Source organism: Crocodylus siamensis, chromosome 2, assembly GCF_052110815.1.
Source record: "Crocodylus siamensis isolate JL-2025a chromosome 2, ASM5211081v1, whole genome shotgun sequence".
In the NCBI taxonomy this organism is placed as follows: Eukaryota; Metazoa; Chordata; order Crocodylia; family Crocodylidae; genus Crocodylus; species Crocodylus siamensis.
In genome coordinates this window covers 125,228,634-125,252,539 of record NC_143396.1, presented here as the reverse complement: position 1 = coordinate 125,252,539, position 23,906 = coordinate 125,228,634, and the positions used below count along the sequence as shown (strand labels likewise).

General features: G+C 48.6%; 3 non-coding genes across 3 annotated transcripts; 1 reads left to right on the top strand and 2 right to left on the bottom strand.

Moving 5' to 3' along the window:
* Positions 1 to 1,331: 1,331 nt before the first annotated feature.
* Positions 1,332 to 1,404, bottom strand: TRNAA-AGC (transfer RNA alanine (anticodon AGC)). Its single transcript has one exon. It is a non-coding gene; the product is annotated as a tRNA-Ala (tRNA).
* A 128-nt stretch (positions 1,405 to 1,532) lies between these two features.
* Positions 1,533 to 1,606, top strand: TRNAI-AAU (transfer RNA isoleucine (anticodon AAU)). Its single transcript has one exon. It is a non-coding gene; the product is annotated as a tRNA-Ile (tRNA).
* A 1,902-nt stretch (positions 1,607 to 3,508) lies between these two features.
* TRNAA-AGC (transfer RNA alanine (anticodon AGC)) lies at positions 3,509 to 3,581 on the bottom strand. The gene has a single exon. It is a non-coding gene; the product is annotated as a tRNA-Ala (tRNA).
* Between the last annotated feature and the right edge of the window lie 20,325 nt (positions 3,582 to 23,906).

The window sequence follows — 23,906 nt, the reverse complement described above, 5'->3', positions numbered from 1 at the left end:
GCTCCCTGTGATACAGCTGCGTGCTCGACGGCTACGTAGCCACACTCTTTGGTCTTAGGTTGTTCTTGGATTCTCCTGCAGCCCGTAGCATTCCACAGGCCTTCCGTCTGCAAGCCATGAAGATCTCCAGTGTCCATAGCGTGGTGGACTGGCTGGGAGCGGGGCTGGGTTAGGCCTGCCTGCCCCCTCGGTCCGGCTGACTCTGGGAGGCTACTTTTTCATAGTTAGTAGGGTCGGAAGGCACCTGAGCAGATCGTCAAGTCCGACCCCCTTTCCTGCCACCCCAGGAAGGAGGGTCGGGGGTCAAAGGAGCCCAGCAAGGTGATTGTCAAGCCTTGTCTTAAAGCCCCGCCTGCCTAGGAGCCAGCACCACTTGGCTTGGAAGTCGGCTCCAGACCCTAGCCGCCCTGAGAGAGCGGTAGCACCCCCTGACGTCTCATCTGAATTTACCCTCTGCCAGCTTGTGACCGTTATTTCTGGTCCCTCCTGGCGGTGCTCGGGGAAACAGGGACTCCCCCAGGGCCTGCTGGTCCCCTCTGACTACTTTGTAACAGGCCACCGGATCCGCCCTCAGCCTTCTCTCGTGAAGGCTGAACAGGTTCAGGTCCCGCAGCCTGCCCTCGTAGGGCCTGCCCTGCTGCCCCCCCGATCATGCGAGTGGCCCTCCTCTGGACCCTCTCCCTGTTGTCCACCTCCCTCTTGAAGCGGGGCGCCCAGAGCTGGACGCAGTGCTCCAGCTGCGGCCCGACCAGTGCCGCATTGAGGGGGAGGATCACCTCCCTGGGCCTGCTTGAGCTTGAGCTGCATCTGTGGATGCATGACAAGGTGCGGTTGGCCTTCCTGACTGCATCCCCGCACTGCCTGCCCGTTGTCATATTTTGTGCTTCAGGCAAAAAGAAGCGCCCCCGGTATTCGCAGCAGGGTAAGCACCCTCAAGGTGCACAAGGCCTGAGTGCGCCCGGGGGCACAGGGCCAAAAACAGGCCAGATGGCCAGGGGCGGCGGTACCCCCAGGCTTGCGGCTGGGCTGTGGAAGGGGGTCGGCCGGACGTGACGCAGCCCCGGGGAGGCGCTTGGCGCTTGGCAGGTGGTGGGGCGTGCCCAGGCGGGTGGCTCCGCGCCCCCTACTGTTCCGCCGCACCCGCGACCCGGGCTAGCCTTGCCTCGGCAGCGCTAGCCCCGGAAGCGAGGCAGAGATTACCGGCAGGAGAAACGAGCCATCCAGGCCCCGGTAGTACCTCGGGAGGCCACGCGGGGCCTGGGAAGCAGCCGTGCTGGGGCTCCGGCCGGGCCACCGCCTCGGCCAAAAGGAGCCGGCAGCCCGGCACCCCCTGGAGGGCGCAGGCATCGATCCTGCTACCTCTCGCATGCTAAGCGAGCGCTCTACCACTTGAGCTAGCCCCCCCGGCTGCTGGGGGGGAGCGGCCCGCCCAGGCTTGCGGGGGTGGCCAGGAGGCTCGTGGGGTGGTGCGTAGCTTGCCTGACTCGGGCTGGTCGGCAGCCAGCTCCAGCGAGGGAAGCCCCCGTGGCCTCGGCCGGCTAGCTCAGCTGGACAGAGCGTGGTGCTAATAACGCCAAGGCCGTGGGTTCGATCCCCACGCTGGCCACCCTGGGCTTTTACTACCTCAGTCGCCACCGCAGCCAGCCTGGCCCGCCCCGCACCTGTAAAGCGCGCTTGCGAGTGGAGAGTGGGAAGCCCTCCTGCTGCCTCCCGCAGTCAAGGCCTGCAGCCGACTTCTTCAGCCGCTTGCCCCTCTGCCAAGGCTTTCCATCCTCGCTTGTCCCAGTTTTTCCTTCTTCCTCACTGTCTTCTTCCCTGCCTATCACCTCGGGTGCTCTGCCACCAGCTGCGCCTACGTGACCTGGCCCAGCTGAGAGCGGGGCGGGGCCCCACCTCTCTTCCTTGTTTGAAGCACGGAGTTCGTGGCACAGGGGCAGGGGCTCAGGAGCTGTCACTCCCCGGGGTGACACGTGACGCTGTACAAATTGGTTGCTTAGCCTTCAACAACACCTGCCCTGATTGGACCTGGAAGGACCATGTACTCCCCGGGGCTCAGCAGGCAGAGACGTGGGGATCTCTCTGGAAACTCACTGACACACCATGCCTCCAGAGCAAAGCTTCAGCAGCCTCTGGATGACACTTGTGAGTAACTTACCTGAGATCTACCCAGATATCGAGCTCCCTGTGATACAGCTGCGTGCTCGACGGCTACGTAGCCACACTCTTTGGTCTTAGGTTGTTCTTGGATTCTCCTGCAGCCCGTAGCATTCCACAGGCCTTCCGTCTGCAAGCCATGAAGATCTCCAGTGTCCATAGCGTGGTGGACTGGCTGGGAGCGGGGCTGGGTTAGGCCTGCCTGCCCCCTCGGTCCGGCTGACTCTGGGAGGCTACTTTTTCATAGTTAGTAGGGTCGGAAGGCACCTGAGCAGATCGTCAAGTCCGACCCCCTTTCCTGCCACCCCAGGAAGGAGGGTCGGGGGTCAAAGGAGCCCAGCAAGGTGATTGTCAAGCCTTGTCTTAAAGCCCCGCCTGCCTAGGAGCCAGCACCACTTGGCTTGGAAGTCGGCTCCAGACCCTAGCCGCCCTGAGAGAGCGGTAGCACCCCCTGACGTCTCATCTGAATTTACCCTCTGCCAGCTTGTGACCGTTATTTCTGGTCCCTCCTGGCGGTGCTCGGGGAAACAGGGACTCCCCCAGGGCCTGCTGGTCCCCTCTGACTACTTTGTAACAGGCCACCGGATCCGCCCTCAGCCTTCTCTCGTGAAGGCTGAACAGGTTCAGGTCCCGCAGCCTGCCCTCGTAGGGCCTGCCCTGCTGCCCCCCCGATCATGCGAGTGGCCCTCCTCTGGACCCTCTCCCTGTTGTCCACCTCCCTCTTGAAGCGGGGCGCCCAGAGCTGGACGCAGTGCTCCAGCTGCGGCCCGACCAGTGCCGCATTGAGGGGGAGGATCACCTCCCTGGGCCTGCTTGAGCTTGAGCTGCATCTGTGGATGCATGACAAGGTGCGGTTGGCCTTCCTGACTGCATCCCCGCACTGCCTGCCCGTTGTCATATTTTGTGCTTCAGGCAAAAAGAAGCGCCCCCGGTATTCGCAGCAGGGTAAGCACCCTCAAGGTGCACAAGGCCTGAGTGCGCCCGGGGGCACAGGGCCAAAAACAGGCCAGATGGCCAGGGGCGGCGGTACCCCCAGGCTTGCGGCTGGGCTGTGGAAGGGGGTCGGCCGGACGTGACGCAGCCCCGGGGAGGCGCTTGGCGCTTGGCAGGTGGTGGGGCGTGCCCAGGCGGGTGGCTCCGCGCCCCCTACTGTTCCGCCGCACCCGCGACCCGGGCTAGCCTTGCCTCGGCAGCGCTAGCCCCGGAAGCGAGGCAGAGATTACCGGCAGGAGAAACGAGCCATCCAGGCCCCGGTAGTACCTCGGGAGGCCACGCGGGGCCTGGGAAGCAGCCGTGCTGGGGCTCCGGCCGGGCCACCGCCTCGGCCAAAAGGAGCCGGCAGCCCGGCACCCCCTGGAGGGCGCAGGCATCGATCCTGCTACCTCTCGCATGCTAAGCGAGCGCTCTACCACTTGAGCTAGCCCCCCCGGCTGCTGGGGGGGAGCGGCCCGCCCAGGCTTGCGGGGGTGGCCAGGAGGCTCGTGGGGTGGTGCGTAGCTCTTGGGTATCATAGTGAGAGGCAGCAGTGAACAAAACCTTCACAGATTAGTATATCAGACTTGATACATTATCTATGCAGATTATTTTGATGTGTATTAAACCATTGTGGGCTATATTAAAATGTGAGAGGGACTCGTGATTTAATGAATACTAGCTCAGATGACACTTATGTTTCAACCCTCAGTTTGTCTTCTTTTTTTCTAATTTTCACTCTCCACATGCTCCTTTTAAAAAATCTAATTGTAGTAGAATGTCTCCATTCCCAAGGAATACACCTCAATACAGTACAAATGTGTGTATGTTCCAGTGACCTTAATAGCTGTGCAAGCAAGAGCTGTAACTTTTGGAAAGCCCACCCAAGCCAGACAGGTCAAGGGGTAGGAACCAGGTAAGAAGCAGGTTACTGATATTCTAGGCTGGACAGCAGCCACTAAGAAATACAAGACAAGTTCCAGCCACCAGTACTAGTAGTGATTACAGAGCCTTGTTCATGTCCTATGTCACTTCTTATGGCATTAACAGTGTCTGATATGACCAGATTCTGCATTACCAACATACTCAAATCTCTTGTTGGCTCCAGTGGAAGCTCTGGTTGCTTAATAAATGGTGAATCAAGCCCCAGGGAGTCCATTTCACATGGAAAGAACAAGCCTAAAGATCCAGGAGGACAGCAGTGCATTATGTTGTTCATATGCTTTTAATTTTCATCCTTGTTTCATCTTTGGCTGATAGTTGTATCTGTAGAAAATGTGATATAAGAAATAATAATCTTTCTTCCTTGCCTAGTGTCCTTATACGATCTAGCCAAAGAATAAAACCACAAGAATGCACATTTATTTTTTTACTAGAAGCCTTATTAATTCATGTTTAATTTCTAAAGTTTGTATCTGGGGGCCAAGATTAGCATATGTGAATGAAAAGATGAAATTGTATCTTCACTCTGGGGATCAGGTTGTCCTTGTCCCTATTTTATGTCAACTATGAAGAGGGTCTACAGAATACTGTATTTATTTTCCTTTGAAATTCCTGCCAATGTGCAACATTAGTAAGGATTCTAATCATAAATAATCACAGGTTTAGGATCAGAAGTTTCTATTTTTGAAGGCAGGGCTGGAGCTTGTATATAAGAGTCTTTTGTATAACTATGTATTTCTTTTCAATATGAAGCTAAATTTTGACCTTAAATACCTGAGCAAGTAGTAGAACATTGAGGTTTTCTTTTTCTATCTAATTCACTTCTGTTTTTTTAAAACATCTCTCTATGACAACAGTTATGCATAAAATTCTCAAGTACCACCTACCAATATTTTACAGCAAAATAATTACCTGGCCAACCAATGGACAATAAATACCACAGCAACATATATATATTCCTCTCCTAAAATCTCATATCCCCAGAAGTTCCTGGTAGTTTCTGTTTGGCCTCCACCAATAAAGGTACATTTTTTAAATACTTTGTATTCCTTTGATTTTTCCTGCTCAGAGAAAAATTATTACAATGATACCTCACACTTCCTGGTAAATATAAAGTTAGCACACATTTACAAAGTCTAACTTTATAGCTGGTTGGACCTTTTTATGGCATGATAGGTACTTTGAACTTGTAGCTGGTCTCAGTTAATTGTGCTATTAACAAGTTAATTGTGTAATAACTGCAATGTGTAGAGGAGTGGCTAGGATTTCAGGATAAAAGCCTTTGTCCTGGGAGAGATTCAGGGCATTTGGACACATGCTCACACCATAGCACTGGGTGCTTTTAAAAATGCTCAGTGCTGTGGCACATACATTTGTATAAATGGCAAAATGGACGACAGCACTGAAAAAATGGTGGCAGCATGCTTTTGGACTAAAAGTCATCAGAGGTGTTAGTTCAAAAGTGCACAGCCACCATTTTCTCAGTGCTGATGTGCATTTCGTCATTTATACCAATGCAAGTGATGCAGTGCTGGGCACATCAGCTCGCATGTGGAGCAGATTTGATAAATAAAGACTGCTCCAACATGCTGAATTTCTGGCATGTTGGAGTACACAAACATATGTGTATAAATGCTCTCGATGTCTGTTTTTAACAAAAGAGAAACTGAGGGTGCATCTACATATGCACATTTAATGCACAATAGTCCAACTTAAGGTGCACTAACAGCATGCATCTACACGTGAGCACCTTTAATGCACCTTAAAAATGGGAAATTTAGGCACAATTAGTTAAAGTACACTGACTCATTTGTAGACACATTAAAGCCCATTAATACAGTGACTTTGGTGCTGGGTTTTCCCAAACACTAGGGAGCCAGCCAGAGCCCAGCCCCAGAGCTGCTGTCTGGAAGTCTCTCCTCCCCCAGGGCTGGGCTGCTCTCTGACAGCACTTAGCTGCGGACTATAAAAGCCTTCAGCCATTTTATGCCTTGGGGCACACTGCTTAGAAGCTTGAACAGGAGTGCTGGACTGTGCAGGAGTCCATCAGGTCCTGTATGCCCCCCTGGACGGGACCCAGGAAGCCTCTGCCTGTCTTGTCCCCTAGCCAGAGCTGTTCCTTGGCCACAGGTGAGTGTTGCAAAGGGCTGCAATTTTCTGCATCCCTTGAGCAGCCCTGAGATTCCCCCCAGGGCTTCTGGCCCTGCTCTCTATGGCAGCAGAGCCAGCACCTGCTCCTTGATGCTCCTCACCCCCAGTTCTGTCCTTTGTAGGCACTGTGGTGAAGTGCAACTGCAGCACAGCTTAGTCCCTGGCCATGCCCCTGTCCAGGGTGCTGCTGGCAGCTGTCCAGTAGGGCTGTGTGAGGCGGCAGTGATCCGATCCAGCTTCAGATCCAGCCATTTCAGATGGCAGCGATCTGATCCATAGCTCTGGGCCAGGTTTCCACCTCAATCCGGCTGTAGTGACTCCCAAGCCAACCATAGGGAATCAATGAAAGATCTATAACTTTGGGTTTTTCTCTTTGATTTTGATGAAACTTGCAGGATTGGTAGCCTCTGCTAAGAGCAAGAAACCTGCCAAGTTTCAAGAAGATCAGTGCAGGGGCTTGGGGGAAACTGTACCCCAAATTCCTGAAAGCCAAACTCATGTCACGGCTGTGTGTTACACCACATGGGGCTAAAAACTTCAGGGCTGGTAGCTCTTACTGAGTCCACAAAGCCTGCCAGCTGTGTGTGTATGTCCTAGAGCAGGCCTGAGTGAGTGCTGGGCTCTGCCAGGCCATGAAGCCTGCCAGCCAGTTTGCCCAGTAGGCCAAGGGGTCACAGTCCATTGGCTCCACATCCTTAGCAAGATAGGTAGCCACCGAAGCCTCAATGCTACCTGCCTGAGGCTGGGGTCTGGTGTGTTTGGACCCCAACACTGAAGCCATGCCCTTGGCCCTCATTGGCAGTGGCTGGTGTGGAGAAGACTGGCCGATGCCAGTGCTGGTGCTGGTGCTGGGAGTGCTGGCACGGGAAAGTGGATCCCCCTCTTCCACATCCCCTCACCTCTGCCCTTTGGCATCCCTGACTTTGTTGACCAGCACCTGTGTCCAGTGATCGAGGGTTTTGGTGCTGCCAGTGCACATGCTCCCCTTCACCCTCAGGTCGCACATGCCTACCATCATGTGAACCATACTGGACCACAAGGGATCCAGCCATCTCCTGATGCCCTCCTTCAGCCACCTCATCAGTGCCTCTATGTCTGGTGACAGCAGCCTGCCCCAGCCAGGAATGTTGATCCCCTGGAACTTCTCCATTTGGTTCTCCAGTTCCCTCACTAGGAGGATCACCTGGCAGAGGAGGGCATCACCAGTACTAAAGATCTCAATGGCCTCGAGGAAGGGCTAGAGGACCACCAAGATCTGGGAGATGGCACCTCACTCAGCTCTGTTCAGGGGGCCACTGATCCCAATCTCCCCAAGCAAGGCCATCTCATGGATGGCCTTCTGTTGCTCTACCAGCTTTTTGAGCATCAGGTATGTGGAGTTCCACTGAGTCTCCACATCCTGCATGATTTTGTGCTGCGGGATGCTCAGCTCTGCCTGTTTCTCCTGCAGCATCTCGCCCCCCTTGATGCTGCAGTGGAAGTAGCCGGCCACCTTCCTGCATTTTGAAATCAGCTGGCTTGTAGCAGTACTGGTGGCCATGCTGTCACTGGCAGCCCTGTCCCCTTCCAAGACATCCCTTACTATTAGGTGCAGCCTGTGTGCCACACAATGGATGCCAACAAAGTTGGCATCATGGACAGCCTTCATTATATTGGCCCCATTGTCGGTGACCATGAACCCACGGGTGAGCTAGGCCCGCCCAATAAGCCACCCCTGCACCATGCAGTTCATGGCCCCCATGATCTCCCTTGTCATGTGGGACTCAACCAGCACCTTGGTTTGCAATACAGCCCACCGACAGCTTCACTGATCACACCAGTGCCCTGTGAGGGAGAAGTAGGTGTGATCACCACCCCAGCTGCTCCAGATGTCAGAGGTGAAGGGCAAGGCTACCTGCAGCCCTGCCTTGCACAGCTCCTCCCTCAAGTACTCCCTGCATACTCCATGCAGGGAGGGTCCTGCTAAAGGTGGTGCATGCAGGCACTTTGTAAAATGGGGCCAGAAGTGCTATGAACCACCTGAACCCTGGTTGCTCAACTAGGGAGAAGGGCTGGCTATCCATAGCAAGCATCTCCCCAATGCTCTGGGTGATCTTGCTCACCTTGGGAACGTGTCCTCATTTCTGTCCACCTTTCTCCCACTGGTCCAGAGTGGCCTGCCTCTGCTTTGGGGGAAAGCGGTTTTGGAGTGAGCAGGGGACTTCCCTTTCGGCATGCTCGCAATGGTGCCAGGCTGAGCAGGAAGAAGGGCAAGGGGGTACTGCCTCCTCAGATGCAGCAGCCTCACTGTGGTGGAAAAGTGTCTCACATCCTTGCCACAACTCATGTGCCTTCGGCAGTGCTGGCAGATGGCAAACCTGGGGTCATCTGCCAGCTCAAAATGCTCCCACACTAAACTACTCCCCCACTTCTGGGTTGAGGCTGAGGATCCTGCCTTATCCCTCTCCTCAGCAGGCTGAGGATCAACAGCAGGAGTAGATGCCTCAGCTGAGCCACTTGCCTGAGCCTCCACAACCTCCTCCAAGGTGCTGCTTTCTGGAGGAGACCTGGGTCTAGGGGAAATTTGAGGGGTGTGAAGCACAAACTCTGATTCCCCTTCAGTCCCCAGAATTGCTTGAGCCAGCACACTTAGCATCCCTGGTTCAGTTCCAGCTCCTCCTCTAGCAGTGGAAGGCTCATGCTGGAGGTGGAGGAAACAGTGATTCCACTGCTGGTGCCTACTTCTGGGCTGAGGGGAGGTGGTGCAGGTGCAGGGACATCAGGTGCAGACACTACTCCCACCTCCTTGCTTCCACTGGCAGCACTGTCATCCCCAGCTGCTTGGGAAGAGAATGCGTCTGTGTTTGGTGGGGCGGGGGCTGCAGCTCTAGCTCTCCCCCTACCCCATCTCCCTCCCCTGCCAAAAGACCTGGCACCTGCCTTTCCAGCATATTTCATATTAACCTTTCCTGTGCTGCCAAAGGTCTCTGTGTGTGTGTGAATCCTTTTGTGTTATGTGTTTTATTCCCTCTGTTGTGTGCGTGCACTGGACTTTTCTTTGATTGTTTGCTTCAATGTTAAGAACTATGTAAAAATTGTGTGCTGTCTGTCTGTCTTCTTCTCCTATGAATATCTGATTTTTTTCTATATATTGTGTGTGTGTGTATGCATGTGCATGTATACGCATGTGTGTAATCTGTGTGCCTCCCTGCACAATGATGGATCATGCTGGCAGGGAAAACACAGCTTTCTTTTTTCAAAGTTTGCAACAAAAAAAAGAGCAAATATAAATTGAAAGAAATTAATTGAATAGTACTAAAAGATGTTAAGCTAAGCTAAGATAAGCTAAATCCTACCCAATCCTTTCTAACAACAAAAAGCAGCAGGCAAGTTCAACTACTGGGTAAAGTAACCGAGCTGAGATGCCTGAGTCTGCTAGGGTACCTTTCTTACACAGTTCCTGAGAGGGAACAAGCTAGCAAAAGGCACAGCACGCCTCCAAACAGAGGCTTTTATGCTGTTTCTAGGTCCCTCCCCACAGACGCTGTCATTGGAAAGGCAGCCAGAGAGAAATCCTTCTCACTGGCCACCTACATATGTCAGTCTTGCCCCACCCCCCAACTTCCCCTCCCCCCCCGCACTCCCTCCCTCCCTCATTCCCTCTCCCTCTTCTAACTTTCACTATCGGCATCCAAAGCATCCAAAGCTATTTCCAAACTGCTTAGGACAGCTTGAATGAGCTTGCACTTCACTCCAGCCAAAGCATCCAAAGCAGCCCCGGATCTGAAGCCACATCACTGAACCCCTCCTTCAATTCTTTTGATACCATCAAAAGATGGCAGGCAAGTTGGGGAAGGGCCCTGTTTCAGGTATTCACAAGATCATTTATCAGCTATGCAGCAGTGTGACAGTGGCCCTCAGTGACTTGCCCAAAATTATGCACTCAGTCAATGAAGAGCCAAAACCTCAGGACTCATCATTTTCTGCCCTAATAGGCCACCACTGGATGAATTTCAATATGCCTACCTGCTTGCCTTGTTGAAGTTTCTGTTGTTTTCACGTCATTCCATTCATCTATCATCAAGTCTCCTGAATGATTTACATTTTTAGAAGTTTGTTTCATCCTGCCCCAGTCCTACCTTTACAGGTCTTATTTAATGGATTAAAGATTGCACTGAGAAATGCAAGCTCACACACTGCCTCATACATATGATAAGATAAAGCAAAGAAAGTCCTAAAGGCTAGATCCTTACAAAACTCAGTTGCAGTCCCACCTCAGCCACATCGAATGAAAGTGTCAGCTGCCCCATTAGCAAGAATTCCCCACAAATATCCTCCTAAATAACAAAATCCATGTAAGCATACATATATAACAACAATGTTGCCAGAGCTATTAACCCTGATTAAGGAAGAAATAGGAATTTTACCATGTACAAAAGCTTGAACTGTATCCTGTATCTCACTGGAGTCAGGAGCGGACTGGACAAGTTCACCGATGACACCAAACTTTGGGGCAAAGCATCCACGCCAGAAGATAGGCAGGTGATCCAGACTGACCTGGACAGGCTCAGCAAATGGGCGGACGAGAACCTGATGGTGTTTAACACCGAAAACTGGAAGGTTCTCCACCTTGGGAAGAAAAATCTGCGGCATCCTTACAGGCTCGGCAGTGCTATGCTGGCTAGCACTATGGAAGAAAGAGACTTGGGGGTCATCATTGACCACAAGATGAGCATGAGCCTCCAATGCGATGCTGCGGCTAGTAAAGCGACCAAAACACTGGCTTGCATCCATAGATGCTTCTCAAGCAAATCCCAGGACGTCGTTCTCCCCTTCTACTCTACCTTGGTGAGGCCGCAGCTGGAGTACTGCATCCAATTTTGGGCTCCACAATTCAAAAAGGACGTGGAGAAGCTTGAGAGAGTCCAGAGAAGAGCCATGCACATGATTAGAGTTCAGGAAAACAGACCTTAAGATGACAGGCTAAGAGCCATGGGGCTCTTTAGCCTGGAAAAGTGCGGGCTCAGGAGTGATCTGATGGCCACCTATAAGATTATCAAGGGTGACCACCAGGATCTGGGGGAACGTTTGCTCACCAGGGCGCCCCAAGGGATGATGAGGTCGAACGGTTATAAACTACTGCGAGACTGTTTCAGGCTGGACATCAGGAAGAATTTCTTTACTGTCTGAGCCCCCAAGGTCTGGAACAGCTTGCCATCGGAGGTGGTTCAAGCACCTACACTGAACACCTTCAAGAGCAGATTGGATGCTTATCTTGCTGGGATCCTATGACCCCAGCTGACTTCCTGCCCTTCGGGTGTGGGGCTGGACTCGATGATTTTCCGAGGTCCCTTCCCGCCCTATTGTCTATGAAATCTATGAAAATCTATGAAATCTCATCTATGCCTATTCTTCAGAAGTGGAATCATTACTGCTTAGTCTAATTGAGTATGATGCAGATGCATTTTATCCACCTGCACTGAGACCCCATAATAATTCTGTACGCGTCTGTGCAGCTTCAAAACAGACTTCATAGGATTGTTGTAAACGACAAAAGGACTGTATAGCAGAAGCGCTGCACTTCCTTAATAGTTATAATCACACTACACAACATATGTCAAAATTTAAAAAAAAGCACAAAACCCTGATGCTTTGCTCAATACATACAGTTCCTGAGCTTTGATGTTTCTGATCCTTTATTTGTATTAAATTATATGGATTTTTTTAAAAAGTGGGGGGAGGAGAGAGGAGGAATTTGCCCTTTGTCTCTCATTACTGATCTATCAAACATTATTTCAGCTAAGAAAGCAGCCAATCCTTTCTGGAAAATGTGCGGGATAGGTGGAATTCATTTAAAATATATCCTGCCTGTGTTTGAAGTTGTGGGCTTTTGCCAATAGCCCACATAGTGGCAGTGCAGAATTAAACTGCTCAAGGGGGCACATTATCTCTGAAGTTCTCTGGCTTACAGAGGAACTGAATCCATATCACCTCTTAATGAGCTGCATGTATACCCATCTGGATCTCAAGCAGCTTCCATTATGACCCTGCCTTTTGTGGCTGCTTTTGAGATGTCTTGCTCACTAGATTGACTGCTACTGTTTCTAACCACTGATCTTGGGATGGAAGAGAGAGCTCAGGTACACTTCTTCCCTTTGCATACCAATATGGAAGCCAGGCGCTAGGTACTTCTGCTCATTTCCAAGAAAGTAAGGGGGTAGTTGTTTTCATACTTTTTTTCCCTTTCCAGAAGCTATACAACCTTCTGCGATGTCACTACTGGCTGGTGTGGAGCACATTAAGGATATGTAAAACTGTTACATTTCAACTGGTGGAATCACAGGTCCACTGGTTGAAATGCTCTGTGAACAAGCATTCATGCTTCTTCAAACATTCAAAAAAATGGTCGACACAGTGGAAATCTCCACCATGTCAGACCAGGCTGAAGCTCTAATTGATTGGGGTGCAAGCATTTGGGTGAATGCTTGCACACAACTTTTAATACCACAGAACAATAAGCAGGAGAAACTTGGAATATACAAACACCCTTGTTCCATGTAGCTGGGTTTTTGGTTGTAGTCACGTTGGTCTGAGGGCGTAGGAAGGCAAGGTTCTATGAGTAGATGTGATATTTTTTCCTAGACCAACTGAGTAGTTGGGGAAAAGTTCTTTGCAAGCTTTCAGGCACAATCACCCTTCTTCTGGCATAGGGAGTTTCTGCTGTTCCATGTAAACTTTCCAAGTAATAAAAATGCAGAGATAGAGAAAGTTTGATATCTAAGGACAACTGTCTACAATGGAGGATGTATGAAATGTTCTCTAATACACCTTCAGAGTTGATAGGGGCCTGAGTTATAAAGTCCAGATCAGGAGAGAAATCCAGCCTTGCTGATGCCAAAGACCTCAAAAAAATCTGAGGTAATGTACTTCAACGTATTACAGAATGGGTGTAGCAGAGTGATCAAATTGGAATTAACTGGGCTATGGAAGGTATTATGGGAGCCATGATTCACCTCTCCTTTACACCCTCAGAGATTTTCCTCCCACTTGGTTCTACAGTTAAATAAAGTAGCAAGTTTCAGCCTCATGATTAGAGAGTTTGTTCACATTGAGCTGAATGGTCCCTTTATAGGACTGGGCCACAAAGTTCAAATCCCAATTCAAATGTCCTCATTGCTCAGGGTTTTGCAGGTTAGGGTTTGATGCCCTGGTTTGAGATCGTCTGTACTTTAAACATTTCCAAATCTCTGCTTGTAACATCAGCATGATGTGAATGCTAGCAGATTGTGATAAATTACTGTTCTGAAATCACATGGGGGAGAATTAAGAGTTAAAATGGAAAAATGTTAGTGGAAGTGACTTGAACTTACATGTCTGCAATTGATCACATTTAATAAATGTTGCTCACATATTTCCTGATTTGGAGCCAATGGTTACTATAAGCATGCAGAAATGTAAGCTCCTCCACCCTACATGTGCTGTTCCTGAGCTATAAACAGAGCTAGAAAATGACAAAGAACGGAAATGGATAATGTCAATACCGAGTATTACATTAGAAACTAAGGGTATACCTACATTACAGGCAACAAAATCTGTAGTGATACCCAAAATAATGTTAAGCAAGCTCAAGTCCCAATAGCAGCCTGGATGTAATGGCAAATAGCTCTGACAGCCGCCTACTAATTTACCTACCCTACTTCTTGGAGTGATACAGAACTCCATGCTAGCTCATTTAAAGTTATACTGCAAAAAGTTATACTGCACTGCAGCTCAGTGCAGATATACAGTTATTTGTTTTTCCTAAAGAAATCATACGTGTGACCCTCTATACTCCTAAGTGCAATTATATCTATGAGTAAACTAAGAGGTGAAAATAACAGAGGGGACCCAGAACTATAAAACAAAAATTAAATTATGATATCTTTAGTACTTCTTCCTCTCCCTTTCTATACGAGCCTGATTAGGGTAGAAAAGCTGAGCAAAAAAGAGACACGCAAAGCTGTAGGGAAAGAAAGCAACTTAAAATATTATACACCAGGTGGGACTGCAAGTATTGTAGGGACATCAGCCACCAGTAATACTAGGAAAAAGAGCTGTATGCCAAGTGGGATAGAGGCGGTTGTTGAGAGATGAAGGTATCCAGCCGCTGCCAGAAATGACTCAATATGTTACTGCTTTGAGTCTGTACATGGTTAAAGAAATAAAGCCTTTGCTATTAATATGCTATTATACTATTAATAGTCAATTAAATACTTACTGAATCAAGGCCAATGTACTTTGCCAGACTAGGATCCAAAGATAGACGGGAAGTGCTGAGAAATTTTGATGCTCAGTTCCCTGAAGGTTAAAATCTTTGGGCCTAATTTTTCAGAAGTGCTGAACTACCATTCCTATTGACCTAAGTTAGAGTCCTGAGTCCTCAGCACCTCTGAAATTCAGGCCCAAAGACCTTGATCCAGAAAACTGCTTACATACTACAATTTAAGCTTAAACCATTGACCACTGATGGCCTATTCATATGTTTAAAGAGAAGCCCGAAATTAAATGCTTCGCTTTAACAGTCCAAGAAGTTACATGTTGGTAGGTAGATCAACAATGCTTTTATTTCAGATTCTCAGCATAGGATAACTGAACCCACTTAATTCATCACAGTGGCATGAACAAAAGTAGGTTTCACCATAAGTTGTTAGCTGACTAGCCCTATGGGGAATATCTCAGCAATAACACTTGCTATCCTAGTATTATGACCAATAGTCCAGCCCGCTTTAGTAGCCATTTCACCAGGAACAACATCCCCAGGCTTTACATATATAACATTTTTTCTCATTGTTAAGGTGTTAAAAGCAAATCAGAGATGCAAATGTTTCATAAACAATCTAATGAGGTAAGTCCTTGCTTTCAAAAGTTTATTAATCTCTGATTCAGTTGGTCTATAAGATGCAATTCTACCCTGCCTGCTGCCTGAGTTCAGACTACACAGTTAACTACCTACTTCTACTCATTAAAAGCAAACTTATGTAACCGGGATTTTTTACTGCAAGAATCAAAAATGCCTTCATGTATTAGCAAGATGGTTACTTGCATCACTGCTCAGAAAAGCCAAAAGTATTAATATTTTTCTAAAAGTCCTAAGAAAAATATCACACTTTATTACCTTCAAAATACTAGCAAAATTCATGTAGTTTTCCTCAAATATGTTTGATAACAATCTATTTCCATTTTGCTAACCAGAATAACAGTCGTGGAAATTTTCTGGGTTGTATAAAATGGGTCAGCTGTAATAAGAAGACTAACATTTAAGAGGGCATAAGTAGGGCCTAGTTTAAATCATGACTTCACATTTTCCATGAAAATCACAAAATTAAGTGATTTTCATTAAAAATGTGATTTGCAATGAAATGCCATGATATGGCTGCTTGCACAGCCCCTCCCCTACCCAGCTCCAGGGCCATCCGCCAAGGCAGCCCCCAAGCTCCCTGCACCCCAGTTTTCCCACCCAGAGAAGCTAATGGCCCCTCTCCTCCCCACCTCCAAGCTCTCTCCTCCCCGTTACTTTTGCCAGATAAGCAAACAGTCCCTCCCTTACTCATCCTCAAGCTCCCTCCCTTCCCCTGTCCCCTGCCCCTCCCTGCCTGTCAGAAACAACCAGGAGCAGATGGCCACTACTGCTGTTCCTGCCTCTTCCAGTGAGGTGGGACAGGGGCAAGGGCTTTTCACCAGTGATCAAAGGCCTTGAGAGCAGAGCCTCTGCTGCTGCAATTAAACCTGGCCTTAAACCTGCCCCCTCAGCCAATCAGGAGGCTTGGGGCAGGGGGGCAGGATGCCATGATCTGGGTGTGAACATGGCAAGCCCCTGCCATGATCAGGCCAATATTAGCAAGCCAGGCCTATGATTTAAAATAGGCCCTAGGCATAAGTGTCCTCAATGAAGTAAAGTCACCAGCATATCTATTTATGTTAAGAAGTCACACAGTTATTGGTGAATAAATCAACTGATAGCTTTCTTCCAACAGGGGCAATTGTGGTTTAAAGAATGTTATTATTTACCATGGCAAGCCACAGCACTATGTCCAGTGCCTCACACAGAACATTTTGGTCTCCTAAGGCACGTATATGACATAAAACATAATAAAAGGAGCCAACAACAATATAACTTGCTTAGCAATGGTATTGTTCTGTATCACTTCAAGGTCATGAGTCAGAATTTCCACTCTATAGTCTTGACCCTTAAAATTAGCATTTGACAGCAGTGAGATCTGAAATAAAACAGTCTTTCCCACTATACTTAGAAGATACCCATGGCAATTGTGTCCAAGTAACAATTCTACCCTTTATAACCCTCAGTGGATTTGGCCTGAACTACATCAAAAACCACTTCTTGCTCTAAAATCATGAGCAAATCCCCAAAGGGTGGGATCTAGGTACAGAGCCTGAGATCCCACCAGGAGATAGCTGGTGAACATGTTGAAAGATGCCTTTCCAATCAGAGAAAGTGGAGAAAGAGCAGATCCTTCAACTTATACACTATGCGCACATGCATGTGTGTGTGTGGTTTAAAACTCAAAGTACACATACACATTTGGAATCCCCAAATTTTAGACAAATATTTGTAGGAAACAGTTTAGACCATGAGTAGCCAACCTGCAGCACAAGTGCTACAAACACTTCTGGCAGCTGCTCTGTGTGACATGTCTCAGAATAGGGAGAAGACAGGCAGCACAGCAGCAGAGATGGGAGGAAGCAAAAAGCAGAGCATGAGATCAAGCAGGGAGCACAGAGTAGACAGCAGAAATCAGAGTAGCAGATGACAGAGAAAAGGGATCGGAGTGGCACTCAATGAGGGCATGGGGCTAATTTGTGGCATGTCTGCTAAAAATTTGGCCCCTAATTTGTTAAGACATGACTTCTACCAAGCACACTGTGCCCTGTGTGTTTCTGATCAGACCCAGGGGCAGAAACTGAGGCTGGATGGCAGGGCTCCAAATGTTTGACACCCCTGGACTAGATCATCCCTTGAGGTCCCTTCCAGACCAAGTTGTCTATATTCTATTATTCTAAGGGCACTACAGCAACATAGCATCTATGGGCAAGAACTGTGATGCTGCAGCTACCTCGCCATAATGATAAGTTACTTCATTATAGCGCATTGCTATGGTGTAGTGCCTAAAAATAACAACACACAGCTCAATACGGGCTGTTACTGCACCATATTTTAGTATTTCCAAAAGGAAGTACTAAATGACAGTGCAGTAACAACATTACCAGAGCAATATGTGTAGACACAGCCTAAGAGTGGTAATACTGGAGTCCTGGATCCTTGGCTGGAAACTTAAGTACTGCTTGTCACAGATCAAGCTGGACCACAGATATGGACTTTTCTGCAGGAGACAAGGATAACATGTAAATCCCATATTTTTAACCAAACATAAACCAAAAATGCAAAACCAAAAACCTCTAATATATGCCTTGGAAGGGAGAGAAAACTAGGAATGTATTTTTTTCTTGTAAAATCTGTGCTGTCTTCATGTAGTATGATTATAATTGTGAGATACATGCCTCCAAAGGAAGATGGATCACATTGAAAAATAGACCAGAGGCTTTGAACAAATAGAGTGTGAATCCCTTTCCCTATTACAAAGAACTAACTATTGTTGGCCACTATTTATTAACTAGCTGCCTTCACTCAAACATACGCCTAGAGGAGTCCCTTCTACCTAGCAAGGATCCACCTATCAGGGATGCTGCCTGCTTCTGAGACTCATGCAAGAGGATGAGGGGCAGGGGGTACACATATGACTGACTGTATGTCCATTTCTCTGATGCTGAGCCCCACATGAATAAGGGAGCTGAGACTTTGGGACTAAGCATGGACAGTCAAAAAGCCTGAGGTTGAATTGATTCACAGGTTAGTCTAAACTGCATAGATTAAATTGATAAGCAAGTGAACAAACACTCACTTTTGATTCCAGAAATGCAGCCACATGCCTGCAGTGGACCAGGACAAAAGCCAGGGGAATGCTAAAACATGCCTTCCTGCTCAATTGGAGTAGACAGCTTGGGCCAAGGCTAGCCCACGCAACCTGAAAAAGGGAGTTTGCAGGGAAGGTCCAAAGCATCCTGGGATGTTGGGGACTGTGAGTTTACTTGAATCTGGAGGGGATCTGGGACAGAAGTTCAATATACTGATTTAACCTAAATCATTTAAGTCTGATACTACATATGTCCAGGTTTATCTTAAACGAGTTAGGGCCATTTTGAAAGCAGATTAAGTGCACTGAATTTTTATTGTGTTACACATTTGAACTGGTTCCCAAACACTTATAATGATTTATGTGTAATTTATGCCTGGATACTCTGTCAAACTCTGCATTCCCAGTAACTGCTTGTTTGAAATCCCAGTTGTTAAGAATATTTACTCTATCTTTCAGACAGTGCAGCTCAATGCCTCCCATCTTCCACTGCCTTACTTCCACCTGTAAGCTCCTTGGAATTATGAGAAATAATATCTTAACCATACTTTGTACATCACAGTCTAATATTTGAAACTAGGTTACCATCCAATTATAAGAAGAAAGCCCTATGTAAAAGCAACACAAAAAGAAACCCAAGAGAACAACTGGCATCCAAACTTTCATTTTGTGGATATATTTCGGTCTTCTATGTTGCAATTTTCTATAAGCACTAAGAGATAATAAAAAGACATACCTTGACATTAGTTTTACATACATTCAAAATTTTCTTTGGAGTGTCCAGTTTTTCAAGTAGGGCGTTTCTGTAGATTTCATTCTCAAGAGATAAACATTTGTAGAGCTGCTTTCAATTATAACATTAGGTCCAACAGTTTAAAGCCAAGGTTCTTAATTTACAACAGTACTTGTTAATTCACAACACTGAGCTTGTAACATTTAAGTAAACACTGCACTTCTGGATGAAAGATAAACAATGAAATAAAAGTTCAGAAACATCTCTACTCCTAGAGCTTTGAAAGAGCTTCCAGTTTTGCAAAAACAGTGTCCAGCTGGCCAGCAGTCACTTGTAGTCACATCCCCTGTACCACAAATGGGAAGGTAAGGGACAAGCAGCTTAAAACTCTTCATTCATAAGATTATTTTAATAAATTCTAATTGAAAAAGAAAATGCTGCCTTTGTCCTTCCTGGTGAAGGAAAGAAAAGAGGGGAGGGAAAGAATCCTAAGAACTAAGGAACCTATCCTAGAGAAAAACAGCTCAAACCTTAATTCTTTTTACAACATCTAACTACACTCAGGCCTTTTTTAAGGGCCACTTTTGTTAAGGTACCAAAACCCTTGGCTTGGACTGCCAATGATTTCCAATGACACGCTGCAGGTTTCCTTTCCAGGCAATCCCTGACCTTTCTTCTTCACAGAACAAAAAGCGCTCATCATCTGCTTAATGGCCTGATTCTCCTCTGAAACACCATTTTGCTCTCTCACCTAATTCCCTAAAGCTAAAGCTAATCAGATAACAGGTGAAAGTTGTGTAGAAAATATCAAATTTTTGGCAAAAAGGCTAAAACAAATATTTTTATCCAGACTCTATTTCATCTGATATTTAAAAAACTGAAATTGTTCAGGGTTTGTTTTTTTTCAGTGGAATACTGAAATATTCCACAGAAAACAAAAACAATGAAAAATGGATTTGTGGGAAGCACAATGTTCAAGCCCCATGACTTTTCTGTATAATAATGCGTTCTGTGGAACATCTCATCATGAAAGTCCCAGAGAATGAGCCAGAATGCAGAAAATCATAGAAGCACGGAATCAATGAGTCAGAAGGGACCTAGACAGATCATCGAGTCCGACCGCCTGCCATGGGCAGGAAGGAGCACTGGGGGTGGCAGGGGTCATAAGACCCGAGCCAGGTGCCTGTCCAGTCTCCTCTTGAAGATCTCCAGGGAAGGTGAGAGCACCACCTCTCTGGGCAGCCTATTTCAGGCTCTGGCCACCCTTCCAGTGAAGTAGTTTTTCCTAATATCTAACCTAAACCTATCCTCCCTCAGCTTGTGGCCATTGTTCCTGGTGACCCCAAGGGGGGCCCTGGTGAACAGATTTTCCCCGAGTCCCTGCTGGTGGCCCCTGATAAGGTTGTAGGCAGCCACAAGATCCCCCCTCAGTCTCCTCTTGCGGAGACTGAAGAGATTCAGGTCCCTCAGCCTCTCCTCACAGGGCTGGCCATGGAGGCCCTCAACCATATGAGTGGCCCTCCTCTGGACCCCCTCCAGGTTCTCCATGTCCTTCTTGAAGTGCAGCGCCCAGAACTGGACACAGTACTGCAACTGCAGCCTGACCAGCGTCCCGTAGAGGGGGAGCAAGACCTCTCTGGACCTGTTAGTGATGCCCCTGTTGTTGTATGACTGGGTGCGGTTGGCTCTGCCTATTGCTTCATCGCATTGGCGACTCATATTCATCCTGGAGCCAATTATGACTCCAAGATCCCTCTCTGCCTCTGTGCTGCAGAGAGGGTCAGCCCCAAAATGTGGGCCCCTCCCTATGCACAGGTAAAGGCATGATGGGATATAGTGTATGATCCACACAATCTCACCTCCAGCCATGCCACAGGTGCATAGCAGGAAGTATGATTATGACTCAGATCCCATCATGCCTAATTGCCAGTTCAGAGGGGGCCCAGTCCTGGTCTCCCTGTGCACCATCAAAAAGCAAGCTTCCACAGCTGGGGGCCCCCTCAGTTGTGCACCATCCACCCCCATGGCTGGGAGACCACAGCTCATGAATACCCCCACAGCTGGGTGCATGCCCTTTCAGCTGAGAGCTCCCAAGCTCAGGGGTACACATGGGCCCCCTCAGCTGGGAACTCCAATCAGTTGACAGGGTTTCCAGCCATAGGAACCCCATGTCACATATTCAATCAATGGTATGTGTCCCAGGGGGATGATAAGAAAGGGGCGGGAGACCCCTCCCCTGGTATGGGTCATGGCAGAGACTACCCACTGTAGCAATGAGAAGAAAAGCCATGAGAACAGGGCAAACTCAGCTCCTCCAGACACAGACAGGCTGGATGAGCCGTGAACGGATAGAGCACCCACGCACTTCATCAGCTACTTTTCTCTGTGGCTTGGGCTGGCACGCCCTGATGATATCATTCTGGAGTGTTGCCCAGCAGGAATAAAAGCTGGAGGTGGGAAAGCAGTGGTAGGATGCAGCAGGAGGTAGTTGCAGGACTGCCCCCCTGGACTGATCAGAGACCCTAGACACCTGCAAGGAGGGGGCAGAGAGGACCCCACAAAAGGGCCCAGGGCCTAACTTAAAGGGCCATGCCACCCTGGATGATGAGGTTCCTTTTGGTTCCTTTTTTCTTTTCTATTACCTTGAAGCCCCAGGGCCTGAGAGGAGGCCATAGGACAGATGTTGAGGACTAAGCAGGCAGAGAAGCTAGGCCCATTATTTAGGCCTTCGCACCACCCCAGGGAAAACTAGGTGGCAGGAATAAAGACTGTCACAGGTACCGGGGCCTGAGCGGCAAAGATGGAGTGGGACACCACAGCAAGGTGAAGCCGAATCATCCATCATTCGGTGGGCCCAGTAGGCTGGCCTATGGCTGGGATGTAGGGAAGGTGGAGCCCCAGGAATGCCTGCTAATAACGATACCCAGCATATTCCCCATGACAAAGGGGAACTCTTCTACTGAACATAATGCCCAAGACATGACAGGAGAGTACTGGGGTATCCCCTGCAGAGAACGCAACCCCATGTCATGACAGCAGCAGCCATCTTCACAACAGACCCCCGGTGCACACTCCAGAGCTACACGGGAGAGGCTACATGAAGTCAGGTGGACACAACATGATAGGAAGCAACTACAAAGTTACAACATACATGTGTTGACTAAGGAGAATAGTTGGAGAAGCACTGAGGTCCCGGAGGGGAGGGGAGCCAGGTGTCCAAGAAGAGTGGTTGCCCCTTAAGGAGATGATCCTCCAAGCCCAAAGGGAAGTAATCCCAACACGGATCAAAGGGGGCAGGAGGGTGCAAAAGCCCCCCTGGCTCACCAAAAGCATCTGGGAATGTCTCCTAGCTAAAAGGGAGGAGCACACCCAATGGAAGGGAGGGGCCATCACCAGGGAGGATTATACTGTGGTTGCTCGGGGATGCAGGGGGGCAGTCAGAAAGGCCAAGGCAGAGGTGGAACTGGGACTAGCTTCCCGGATTAAGGACAATAAGAAGTCCTTTTTTAAATACATAGGGAGCAAAAAGAAGGTTCCGGGTAACATGGGGCCTCTGCAGAACAAGCTAGGAAATTTGGTCATCACACCAGACAACAAAGCTAACCTATTTAACGATTTCTTTGCCTCCATTTTCCTGAACAGGGACCGGAACAGCCATCCCCCAGGCCCCCCATAAACCCCAGGGGAGGTGCACCTAGGCCAAGGGTTAGTGAGGAACTAGTTAGGGAACTTCTGGAGGGACTGGATGTATTCAAATCAGCTGCTCCAGACAATCTCCACCCTAGAGTACTGAGGAAATTAGCTAAGGTCATTGCGAGACCCCTGGCACGGCTTTACAAGCACTCATGGTGCTCTAGTGTGGTGCCAGAGGACTGGAAGAGGTCCAGTGTGGTTCCCATCTTCAAAAGGGGGAGGAAAGAGAACCTGGGAAACAATAGGCCAGTTAGTCTTATCTCAATCCTGGGTATGTTTTTGACAGAATTATTCTGGCACATGTCCACGAGGGGCCAGCAGGGGGGAGATTATTCTTAGGGGCATCCAACATGGATTCGTTAGAGGCAGGTCCTATCAGACCAACTTGGTGGCTTTCTATGACCAGATCACCAAATCCTTAGATGCAGGGGTAGCAGTGGACATAGTCTTCCTGGACTTTAAGAAGGCCTTTGACATGGTCTCTCACCCTGTTCTCATTAAGAAACTGGGGGACTGTGGTGTCGACACCTACACAGTCAAATGGGTCACTAACTGGCTGGAGGGCCGCACCCAGAGAGTGGTAGTGGATGGGTTATTTTTGACCTGGAGGGATGTGGGCAGTGGGGTTCCGCAGGGCTTGGTCCTCTGGCCTGCACTGTTCAACATCTTCATCAGTGACTTGGACGAGGGAGTAAAAAGCATCCTGTTCAAATTTGCTGATGACACTAAGATGTGGGGGGATGTGGGCATGCTAGAAGGAAGGAATAGGCTACAATCAGACCTAGACAGGTTACAGGGGTGGGCGGATAAGAATAGGATGGGATTCAACACCAACAAATGCAAGGTGATGAACCTGGGGAGGAAGAACCAGCAGCATACCTACAGGCTGGGGAACTCCCTTCTCACCAGTACAGAGGCAGAAAAGGATCTTGGAGTCATCATTGATGCCAAAATGAACATGGGCCGGCAGTGGGGGATGCAGTCAGGAAGGCCAACCACACCTTGTCATGCATCTACAGATGCAGCTCAAGCAGATCCAAGGAGGTGATCCTCCCCCTCTATGCGGCACTGGTTAGGTCACAGCTGGAGTACTGCATTCAGTACTAGGCGCCGCACTTCAGGAGGGATGTGGACAATATGCAGAGGGTCCAGAGGAGGGCCACTTGCATGATCAGCCTCTTCTATGAGGAGAGGCTATGGGACCTGAACCTGTTCAGCCTCCACAAGAGAAGGCTGAGGGAGGATCTAGAGTCCTGTTATGAACTAGTCAGAGGCTACCAGCAGGCACTGGGGGAGTCCCTGTTCCCTCAAGC